This window comes from Oncorhynchus nerka, unplaced genomic scaffold, assembly GCF_034236695.1.
Source record: "Oncorhynchus nerka isolate Pitt River unplaced genomic scaffold, Oner_Uvic_2.0 unplaced_scaffold_1052, whole genome shotgun sequence".
NCBI classification, from domain to species: Eukaryota; Metazoa; Chordata; class Actinopteri; order Salmoniformes; family Salmonidae; genus Oncorhynchus; species Oncorhynchus nerka.
In genome coordinates, this window is record NW_027040260.1 from 119,907 (window position 1) to 131,882 (window position 11,976).

The window sequence follows — 11,976 nt, forward strand, 5'->3', positions numbered from 1 at the left end:
AGGAGGCCAGGTGAGGAGGAGGAGGAGGCCAGGTGAGGAGGAGACCAGGAGGCCAGGTGAGGAGGAGGAGGAGGCCAGGTGTGGAGGAGGAGACCAGGTGAGGAGGCCAGGGAGGAGGAGGAGGCCAGGTGAGGAGGAGGAGGAGGCCAGGTGAGGAGGCCAGGTGAGGAGGAGGAGGCCAGGTGAGGAGGGAGGAGGAGGCCAGGGAGGAGGAGGCCAGGTGAGGAGGAGGAGGAGGAGGCCGGAGGAGGAGGAGAAATCCTTGTTTTATGTAACGTCCTCTGTTTCATCCCTCTCTGCTGAGTATGGAGGCGGAAGAAGTGAGAAACTGAAATGGTAATTTCCAACCCAAAGCTCCCCTCCTTCATCGATCGATCGTGTGGATGTTTCGTCTGTGAGGTCTGACTCTAAACAGCATTCTGTCAGCACATACCATGTCAACACAAAACCCCATCTGATATACAAAGCTGCGAAATTAACAAATTAAATCGTCATTTTATGTATCTTTTACTATCCATTTTAATCACACCGCTTACCTCACTGATTTTTGCCGGTGGTAGCTGTTGCTCAGACCGGCTCCGTTTTAGGCTACCGGCGTCGGTATTTCGGTAAGGTGAGACGCGTCCCTCTGTTTCCTAAAAATACCGGGAAGTGCCCGGGACTTTTCCTCGTCAAGTGGTTTCTGTTGTGTTCTCACACTGCGCACTACCAGTTCTCTCGCTCCGTCCAAATGGACAACTGGCCAATGTGACGGCTTAAATCCGCAGTCTGAAGTATATTCTACCGGCGATGACGGGATGTTGAGCACTAGATTCCCTTCTCCGGGATTTAGTGGTCGGTCAGTCCGTTACTATAGAGCCGTGGGGCCGGTTTCCAGTTGGGTTGTCGGTCGGTGCTCTCTCTCTCTCTGCAGAGGCCGGGAGATGCTGAGGAAGTTACTGTAACCGGGGAATGGCGGGGATAAGTCGCAAACTGGCTGTTCACTCCCTGCTGCTGCTGAGCGGAGCTTCAATGTGTGTGTGTGTGTACGCGCGTGCGTGCATAAAAGTGTGTTTCCCCGAGGATGGTTAGTTTGATGAGGCGAGTGAACCAGTCAGGAGAGGAGAGAGTTTGCTCTGTAAACTCTCTATTTTTGCCTTGTTGACTGTGGAGGGAGAGGAGGGGAGAGGAGGAAGGGGGACGAGAAAGGAGGGGGAGATAAAGGGAGGGGAGAGGGAGGGAGAGAAAGGGGGGAGAGGGAGGGGGCGAGAAAGGAGGGGGAGATAAAGAGGAGGGAGAGGGAGGGGGAGAGAAAGGAGAGAATCCCTCTTTCCCCATCTCTCCAAGGAGGGAGAGGGACTGAGGGGGATCTTAGTGCACATACCCATGTTCTGGTACCTCTAAATCCCATCTCTCCAACCTGGTCTCAGAGAATGACAAAATGTACAATTGTTGAGAATATTCTGTATGAATAAATCTTAGACAATAAAAATTTAATATGATATGTTCTGGTACTGTATGTAAATACTAGACACTCCATTTAATATGATATGTCTCTGATATGTTATGAATGACAAAATGTACAATTGTTGAGAATCAGCAAAAACGTATGATATGTTAAGAATTTCCAATTTGTAGTTAAATAAAAATACATAATTGAAAACGTTAGCTAGGTGACTAGGTGGCTAACGCTAACGTTATCCAGTTCTAGGAGTTAAGGGTTAGTTAACATGCTAACGTTAGCTAGGTGACTAGGTGGCTAATGCTAACGTTATCCAGTTCTAGGAGTTAAGGGTTAGGAGTAAAGGGTTAGGTTTGGAGGAAGGGTTAGTTAACATGCTAACGTTAGCTAGGTGACTAGGTGGCTAACGCTAACGTTATCCAGTTCTAGGAGTTAAGGGTTATTGTTAAGGTTAGGAGGTAGGTTAAAGGGTTAGGTTTGGAGGAAGGGTTAGTTAACATGCTAACGTTAGCTAGGTGACTAGGTGGCTAACGCTAATGTTATCCAGTTCTAGGAGTTAAGGGTTAGTTAACATGCTAACGTTAGCTAGGTGACTAGGTGGCTAACGCTAACGTTATCCAGTTCTAGGAGTTAAGGGTTAGTTAACATGCTAACGTTAGCTAGGTGACTAGGTGACTAGATGGCTAACGCTAACGTTATCCAGTTCTAGGAGTTAAGGGTTAGTTAACATGCTAACGTTAGCTAGGTGACTAGGTGGCTAACGCTAACGTTATCCAGTTCTAGGAGTTAAGGGTTAGTTAACATGCTAACGTTAGCTAGGTGACTAGGTGGCTAACGCTAACATTATCCAGTTCTAGGAGTAAAGGGTTAGGGCTAAGGTTAGAAGGTAGGTTTAAAGGGATAGGTTTGGAGGAAGGGTTAGTTAACATGCTAACGTTAGCTAGTTCTGGGAGTTAAGGGTTAAGGTTGGGAGGTAGGTTAATTAAAGGGCTTTAGGGTTAGGGAAATGGTTAGCTAACATGCTACCGTTAGCTAGTTCTGGGAGTTACGGGTTAGGGTTAAGGTTATGAGGTAGATTAAAGGTTTAGGGTTAGAGGAAGAGTTAGCTAACATGCTAACGTTAGCTAATTCTGTGAGTTATGGGTTAGGAGGAAGGTTAAACGGTTAGAGGAAGGGTTAGCTAACATGCTAAGTAGTTGAAAAGCAGCTAAAAAAGTACTAAGTAGGTGCAAAGTTGCTAATTAGCTATAATGCTAAAGTTGTCCGTGATGAGATTCGAACACCCATCCATCCACCCAGATATAGATACCTACCTACCTACCCACCAATCCACCAATCCACCCACACCAACCACCCTCATTAATTTTTGACTAAAGTAACCTGCTATCTTATTAAGTGACCATTCAAAACATAACATATTAGAATTTGAGTGACCCGGGATGTACATTTACAATGCTTCGCTGAGTCTATGAGACCAGTCTGATCTCCCTGCAAACTGTGTGTGTGTGTGTGTGTGTGTGTGTGTGTGTGTGTGTGTGTGTGTGTGTGTGTGTGTGTGTGGACCCCATTCTTGCCCCCATCGCTAGCTACACTGTGGATTTCTGCCCTAATATGGATGGTATCACTAGTCCGCTGCTCGCTGTGCTCCTCTCCAACCGGGCACATCGTTTTAGGTCCAAGGAAAAGAGACTGGATTTATGTTCCTTCTCTAACATCTGATGCTGCTGGGTTTATGAATGAATCTACCCTCATCATAACACCAGTCTACTAGATATAATGAATCTATCCTCATCATAACACCAGTCTACTAGATATAATGAATCTATCCTCAACATAACACCAGTCTACTAGATATAATGAATCTACCCTCATCATAACACCAGTCTATTAGATATAATGAATCTCTCATAACACCAGTCTAGATATAATATAATGAATCTATCCTCATCATAACACCAGTCTACTAGATATAATGAATCTACCCTCATCATAACACCAGTCTACTAGATATAATGACATAATGAATCTATCCTCATCATAACACCAGTCTACTAGATATAATGAATCTACCCTCATCATAACACCAGTCTACTAGATATATGAATCTATCCTCATCATAATGAATCTATCCTCATCATAACACCAGTCTACTAGATATAATGAATCTATCCTCATCATAACACCAGTCTACTAGATATAGATATAATGATATAATGAATCTATCCTCATCATAACACCAGTCTACTAGATATAATGAATCTATCCTCATCATAACACCAGTCTACTAGATATAATATAATGAATCTATCCTCATCATAACACCAGTCTACTAGATATAGAATCTATCCTCATATAAGTCTACTAGATATAATGAATCTATCCATAACACCAGTCTAGATATATGATATAATGAATCTATCCTCATCATAACACCAGTCTACTAGATATAATGAATCTATCCTCATCATAACACCAGTCTACTAGATATAATGAATCTATCCTCATCATAACACCAGTCTACTAGATATAATGAATCTATCCTCATCATAACACCAGTCTACTAGATATAATGAATCTATCCTCATCATAACACCAGTCTACTAGATATAATGAATCTATCCTCATCATAACACCAGTCTACTAGATATAATGACATAATGAATCTATCCTCATCATAACACCAGTCTACTAGATATAATGATATAATGAATCTATCCTCATCATAACACCAGTCTATTAGATATAATGAATCTATCCTCATCATAACACCAGTCTATTAGATATAATGAATCTATCCTCATCATAACACCAGTCTACTAGATATAATGAATCTATCCTCATCATAACACCAGTCTACTAGATATAATGAATCTATCCTCATCATAACACCAGTCTACTAGATATAATGAATCTATCCTCATCATAACACCAGTCTACTAGATATAATGAATCTATCCTCATCATAACACCAGTCTACTAGATATAATGAATCTATCCTCATCATAACACCAGTCTATTAGATATAATGAATCTATCCTCATCATAACACCAGTCTACTAGATATAATGATATAATGAATCTATCCTCATCATAACACCAGTCTACTAGATATAATGAATCTATCCTCATCATAACACCAGTCTACTAGATATAATGAATCTATCCTCATCATAACACCAGTCTACTAGATATAATGAATCTATCTCCTCATCATAACACCAGTCTACTAGATATAATGAATCTATCCTCATCATAACACCAGTCTATTAGATATAATGAATCTATCCTCATCATAACACCAGTCTACTAGATATAATGAATCTATCCTCATCATAACACCAGTCTACTAGATATAATGACATAATGAATCTATCCTCATCATAACACCAGTCTACTAGATATAATGATATAATGAATCTATCCTCATCATAACACCAGTCTACTAGATATATAATGAATCTATCCTCATCATAACACCAGTCTACTAGATATAATGAATCTATCCTCATCATAACACCAGTCTACTAGATATAATGAATCTATCCTCATCATAACACCAGTCTACTAGATATAATGAATCTATCCTCATCATAACACCAGTCTCTATATAGATATAATGAATCTATCCTCATCATAACACCAGTCTACTAGATATAATGAATCTATCCTCATCATAACACCAGTCTACTAGATATAATGAATCTATCCTCATCATAACACCAGTCTACTAGATATATGATCATAATGAATCTATCCTCATCATAACACCAGTCTACTAGATATAATGATATAATGAATCTATCCTCATCATAACACCAGTCTACTAGATATAATGAATCTATCCTCATCATAACACCAGTCTACTAGATATAATGAATCTATCCTCATCATAACACCAGTCTACTAGATATAATGAATCTATCCTCATCATAACACCAGTCTACTAGATATAATGAATCTATCCTCATCATAACACCAGTCTACTAGATATAGTCTATAGATATAATGAATCTATCCTCATCATAACACCAGTCTACTAGATATAATGAATCTATCCTCAATAACACCAGTCTCTATCCTCATCATAACACCAGTCTACTAGATATAATGACATAATGAATCTATCCTCATCATAACACCAGTCTCTAGATATAATGATATAATGAATCTATCCTCATCATAACACCAGTCTACTAGATATAATGAATCTATCCTCATCATAACACCAGTCTATAGATATAAATCTATCCTCATCATAACACCAGTCTACTAGATATAATGAATCTATCCTCATCATAACACCAGTCTAGATATAGATATAATGAATCTATCCTCATCATAACACCAGTCTACTAGATATAGATATAATGACTAGATATAATGAATCTATCCTCATCATAACACCAGTCTACTAGATATAATGATATAATGAATCTATCCTGAATAACACCTATCCTCATAATGAATCTATCCTCATCATACAGTCTAGAGATATAATGACATAATGAATCTATCCTCATCATAACACCAGTCTACTAGATATAATGATATAATGAATCTATCCTCATCATAACACCAGTCTACTAGATATAATGAATCTATCCTCATCATAACACCAGTCTACTAGATATAATGAATCTATCCTCATCATAACACCAGTCTACTAGATATAATGAATCTATCCTCATCATAACACCAGTCTACTAGATATAATGATATAATGAATCTATCCTCATCATAACACCAGTCTATTAGATATAATGATATAATGAATCTATCCTCATCATAACACCAGTCTATTAGATATAATGATATAATGAATCTATCCTCAACATAACACCAGTCTACTAGATATAATGAATCTATCCTCATCATAACACCAGTCTACTAGATATAATGAATCTATCCTCATCATAACACCAGTCTATTAGATATAATGAATCTATCCTCATCATAACACCAGTCTACTAGATATAGATATAATGAATCTATCCTCATCATAACACCAGTCTATATAGATATAATGAATCTATCCTCATCATAACACCAGTCTATATAGATATAATGATATAATGAATCTATCCTCATCATAACACCAGTCTACTAGATATAATGAATCTATCCTCATCATAACACCAGTCTACTAGATATAATGAATCTATCCTCATCATAACACCAGTCTAGATATAGATAACACCAGATTAGATATAATGAATCTATCCTCATCATAACACCAGTCTATTAGATATAATGAATCTATCCTCATCATAACACCAGTCTACTAGATATAATGAATAATGAATCCTCATCATAACACCAGTCTACTAGATATAATGAATCTATCCTCATCATAACACCAGTCTACTAGATATAATGAATCTATCCTCATCATAACACCAGTCTACTAGATATAATGATATAATGAATCTATCCTCATCATAACACCAGTCTACTAGATATAATGAATCTATCCTCATCATAACACCAGTCAGTCTACTAGATATAATGAATCTATCCTCATCATAACACCAGTCTACTAGATATAATGAATCTATCCTCATCATAACACCAGTCTACTAGATATAATGAATCTATCCTCATCATAACACCAGTCTACTAGATATATAATGAATCTATCCTCATCATAACACCAGTCTACTAGATATAGATATAATGAATCTATCCTCATCATAACACCAGTCTACTAGATATAATGAATCTATCCTCATCATAACACCAGTCTACTAGATATAATGAATCTATCCTCATCATAACACCAGTCTACTAGATATAATGAATCTATCCTCATCATAACACCAGTCTACTAGATATAATGAATCTATCCTCATCATAATGAATCTATCCTCATCATAACACCAGTCTACTAGATATAATGAATCTATCCTCATCATAACACCAGTCTACTAGATATAATGAATCTATCCTCATCATAACACCAGTCTACTAGATATAATGAATCTATCCTCATCATAGATATAATGAATCTATCCTCATCATAACACCAGTCTACTAGATATAATGATATAATGAATCTATCCTCATCATAACACCAGTCTACTAGATATAATGATATAATGAATCTATCCTCATCATAACACCAGTCTACTAGATATAATGAATCTATCCTCATCATAACACCAGTCTACTAGATATAATGAATCTATCCTCATCATAACACCAGTCTACTAGATATAATGAATCTATCCTCATCATAACACCAGTCTACTAGATATAATAATCATCATAACACCAGTCTAGATATATGATATAATGAATCTATCCTCATCATAACACCAGTCTACTAGATATAATGAATCTATCCTCATCATAACACCAGTCTACTAGATATAATGATATAATGATCCTCATCATAACACCAGTCTACTAGATATAATGAATCTATCCTCATCATAACACCAGTCTACTAGATATAATGAATCTATCCTCATCATAACACCAGTCTACTAGATATAATGATATAATGAATCTATCCTCATCATAACACCAGTCTACTAGATATAATGAATCTATCCTCATCATAACACCAGTCTACTAGATATAATGAATCTATCCTCATCATAACACCAGTCTATTAGATATATGATCATAATAGATATAATGAATCTATCCTCATCATAACACCAGTCTACTAGATATAAGATATAACACCAGTCTATAGATATAATGAATCTATCCTCATCATAACACCAGTCTACTAGATATAATGAATCTATCCTCATCATAACACCAGTCTACTAGATATAATGAATCTATCCTCATCATAACACCAGTCTATTAGATATAATGAATCTATCCTCATCATAACACCAGTCTACTAGATATAATGAATCTATCCTCATCATAACACCAGTCTACTAGATATAATGAATCTATCCTCATCATAACACCAGTCTACTAGATATAATGAATCTATCCTCATCATAACACCAGTCTACTAGATATAATGAATCTATCCTCATCATAACACCAGTCTACTAGATATAATGAATCTATCCTCATCATAACACCAGTCTACTAGATATAATGACATAATGAATCTATCCTCATCATAACACCAGTCTACTAGATATAATGAATCTATCCTCATCATAACACCAGTCTACTAGATATAATGAATCTCTCCTCATCATAACACCAGTCTACTAGATATGATATAATGAATCTATCCTCATCATAACACAGTCAGATATAATGAATCTATCCTCATCATAACACCAGTCTACTAGATATAATGAATCTATCCTCATCATAACACCAGTCTATATAGATATAATGAATCTATCCTCATCATAACACCAGTCTACTAGATATAATGAATCTATCCTCATCATAACACCAGTCTACTAGATATAATGAATCTATCCTCATCATAACACCAGTCTACTAGATATAATGAATCTATCCTCATCATAACACCAGTCTACTAGATATAATGAATCTATCCTCATCATAACACCAGTCTATTAGATATAATGAATCTATCCTCATCATAACACCAGTCTACTAGATATAATGAATCTATCCTCATCATAACACCAGATAGATAATGAATCTATCCTCATCATAACACCAGTCTACTAGATATAATGTCTACATAGATATAATGAATCTATCCTCATCATAACACCAGTCTACTAGATATAATGAATCTATCCTCATCATAACACCAGTCTACTAGATATAATGAATCTATCCTCATCATAACACCAGTCTACTAGATATAATGAATCTATCCTCATCATAACACCAGTCTACTAGATATAATGAATCTATCCTCATCATAACACCAGTCTACTAGATATAATGATATAATGAATCTATCCTCATCATAACACCAGATATCTGATATAATGAATCTATCCTCATCATAACACCAGTCTACTAGATATAATGAATCTATCCTCATCATAACACCAGTCTACTAGATATAATGAATCTATAATGAATATATCCTCATCATAACACCAGTCTACTAGATATAATGAATCTATCCTCATCATAACACCAGTCTACTAGATATATAATGAATCTATCCTCATCATAACACCAGTCTACTAGATATAATGAATCTATCCTCATCATAACACCAGTCTACTAGATATAATGAATCTATCCTCATCATAACACCAGTCTACTAGATATAATGAATCTATCCTCATCATAACACCAGTCTACTAGATATAATGAATCTATCTATCCTCATCATAACACCAGTCTAGATATAAGATATAATGAATCTATCCTCATCATAACACAGTCTACTAGATATAATAGATATAATGAATCTATCCTCATCATAACACCAGTCTACTAGATATAATGAATCTATCCTCATCATAACACCAGTCTACTAGATATAATGAATCTATCCTCATCATAACACCATCTATCCTCATCATAACACCAGTCTATTAGATATAATGAATCTATCCTCATCATAACACCAGTCTACTAGATATAATGAATCTATCCTCATCATAACACCAGTCTACTAGATATAATGATATAATGAATCTATCCTCATCATAACACCAGTCTACTAGATATAATGAATCTATCCTCATCATAACACCAGTCTACTAGATATAATGAATCTATCCTCATCATAACACCAGTCTACTAGATATAATGAATCTATCCTCATCATAACACCAGTCTACTAGATATAATGAATCTATCCTCATCATAACACCAGTCTACTAGATATAATGAATCTATCCTCATCATAACACCAGTCTACTAGATATAATGAATCTATCCTCATCATAACACCAGTCTACTAGATATAATGAATCTATCCTCATCATAACACCAGTCTACTAGATATAATGAATCTATCCTCATCATAACACCAGTCTATATAGATATAGATATAATAACACCAGTCTACTAGATATAATGAATCTATCCTCATCATAACACCAGTCTACTAGATATAATGAATCTATCCTCATCATAACACCAGTCTACTAGATATAATGAATCTATCCTCATCATAACACCAGTCTACTAGATATAATGAATCTATAATAACACCAGTCTACTAGATATAATGAATCTATCCTCATCATAACACCAGTCTATTAGATATAATGAATCTATCCTCATCATAACACCAGTCTACTAGATATAATGAATCTATCCTCATAATAAGTCTACCAGTCCTCATCATAGATATAATGAATCTATCCTCATCATAACACCAGTCTATATAGATATAATGAATCTAATCATCTCATCATAACACCAGTCTACTAGATATAATGAATCTATCCTCATCATAACACCAGTCTAGATATAATGAATCTATCCTCATCATAACACCAGTCTACTAGATATAATGATATAATGAATCTATCCTCATCATAACACCAGTCTACTAGATATAATGAATCTATCCTCATCATAACACCAGTCTACTAGATATAATGAATCTATCCTCATCATAACACCAGTCTACTAGATATAATGATATAATGAATCTATCCTCATCATAACACCAGTCTACTAGATATAATGACATAATGAATCTATCCTCATCATAACACCAGTCTACTAGATATAATGAATCTATCCTCATCATAACACCAGTCTACTAGATATAATGAATCTATCCTCATCATAACACCAGTCTATTAGATATAATGAATCTATCCTCATCATAACACCAGTCTACTAGATATAATGAATGAATCTATCCTCATCATAACACCAGTCTATATAGATATAAGATATAATAACACCAGACTAGATATAATAATGAATCTATCCTCATCATAACACCAGTCTACTAGATATAATGAATAATGAATCCTCATCATAACACCAGTCTACTAGATATAATGAATCTATCCTCATCATAACACCAGTCTACTAGATATAATGAATCTATCCTCATCATAACACCAGTCTACTAGATATAATGAATCTATCCTCATCATAACACCAGTCTACTAGATATAATGAATCTATCCTCATCATAACACCAGTCTACTAGATATAATGATATAATGAATCTATCCTCATCATAACACCAGTCTACTAGATATAATGATATAATGAATCTATCCTCATCATAACACCAGTCTACTAGATATAATGAATCTATCCTCATCATAACACCAGTCTACTAGATATAATGATATAATGAATCTATCCTCATCATAACACCAGTCTACTAGATATAATGAATCTATCCTCATCATAACACCAGTCTACTAGATATAATGAATCTATCCTCATCATAACACCAGTCTACTAGATATAATGAATCTATCCTCATCATAACACCAGTCTACTAGATATAATGAATCTATCCTCATCATAACACCAGTCTATTAGATATAATGATATAATGAATCTATCCTCATCATAACACCAGTCTATTAGATATAATGATATAATGAATCTATCCTCATCATAACACCAGTCTACTAGATATAATGAATCTATCCTCATCATAACACCAGTCTCTATCATCATAGATATAATGA

General features: G+C 35.4%; 1 protein-coding gene across 1 annotated transcript in view; it reads right to left on the reverse strand.

Moving 5' to 3' along the window:
* The window catches only part of LOC135570187 (guanine nucleotide-binding protein G(I)/G(S)/G(O) subunit gamma-13-like), a 61,456-nt gene extending 60,337 nt beyond the window's left edge, over window positions 1-1,119 (reverse strand). Inside the window, exon 1 of the mRNA XM_065016290.1 lies at window positions 537-1,119. The gene's annotated coding sequence lies outside the window, so the exon portion shown is untranslated. The remainder of the gene's footprint in view (window positions 1-536) is intronic.
* Window positions 1,120-11,976: the final 10,857 nt, after the last annotated feature.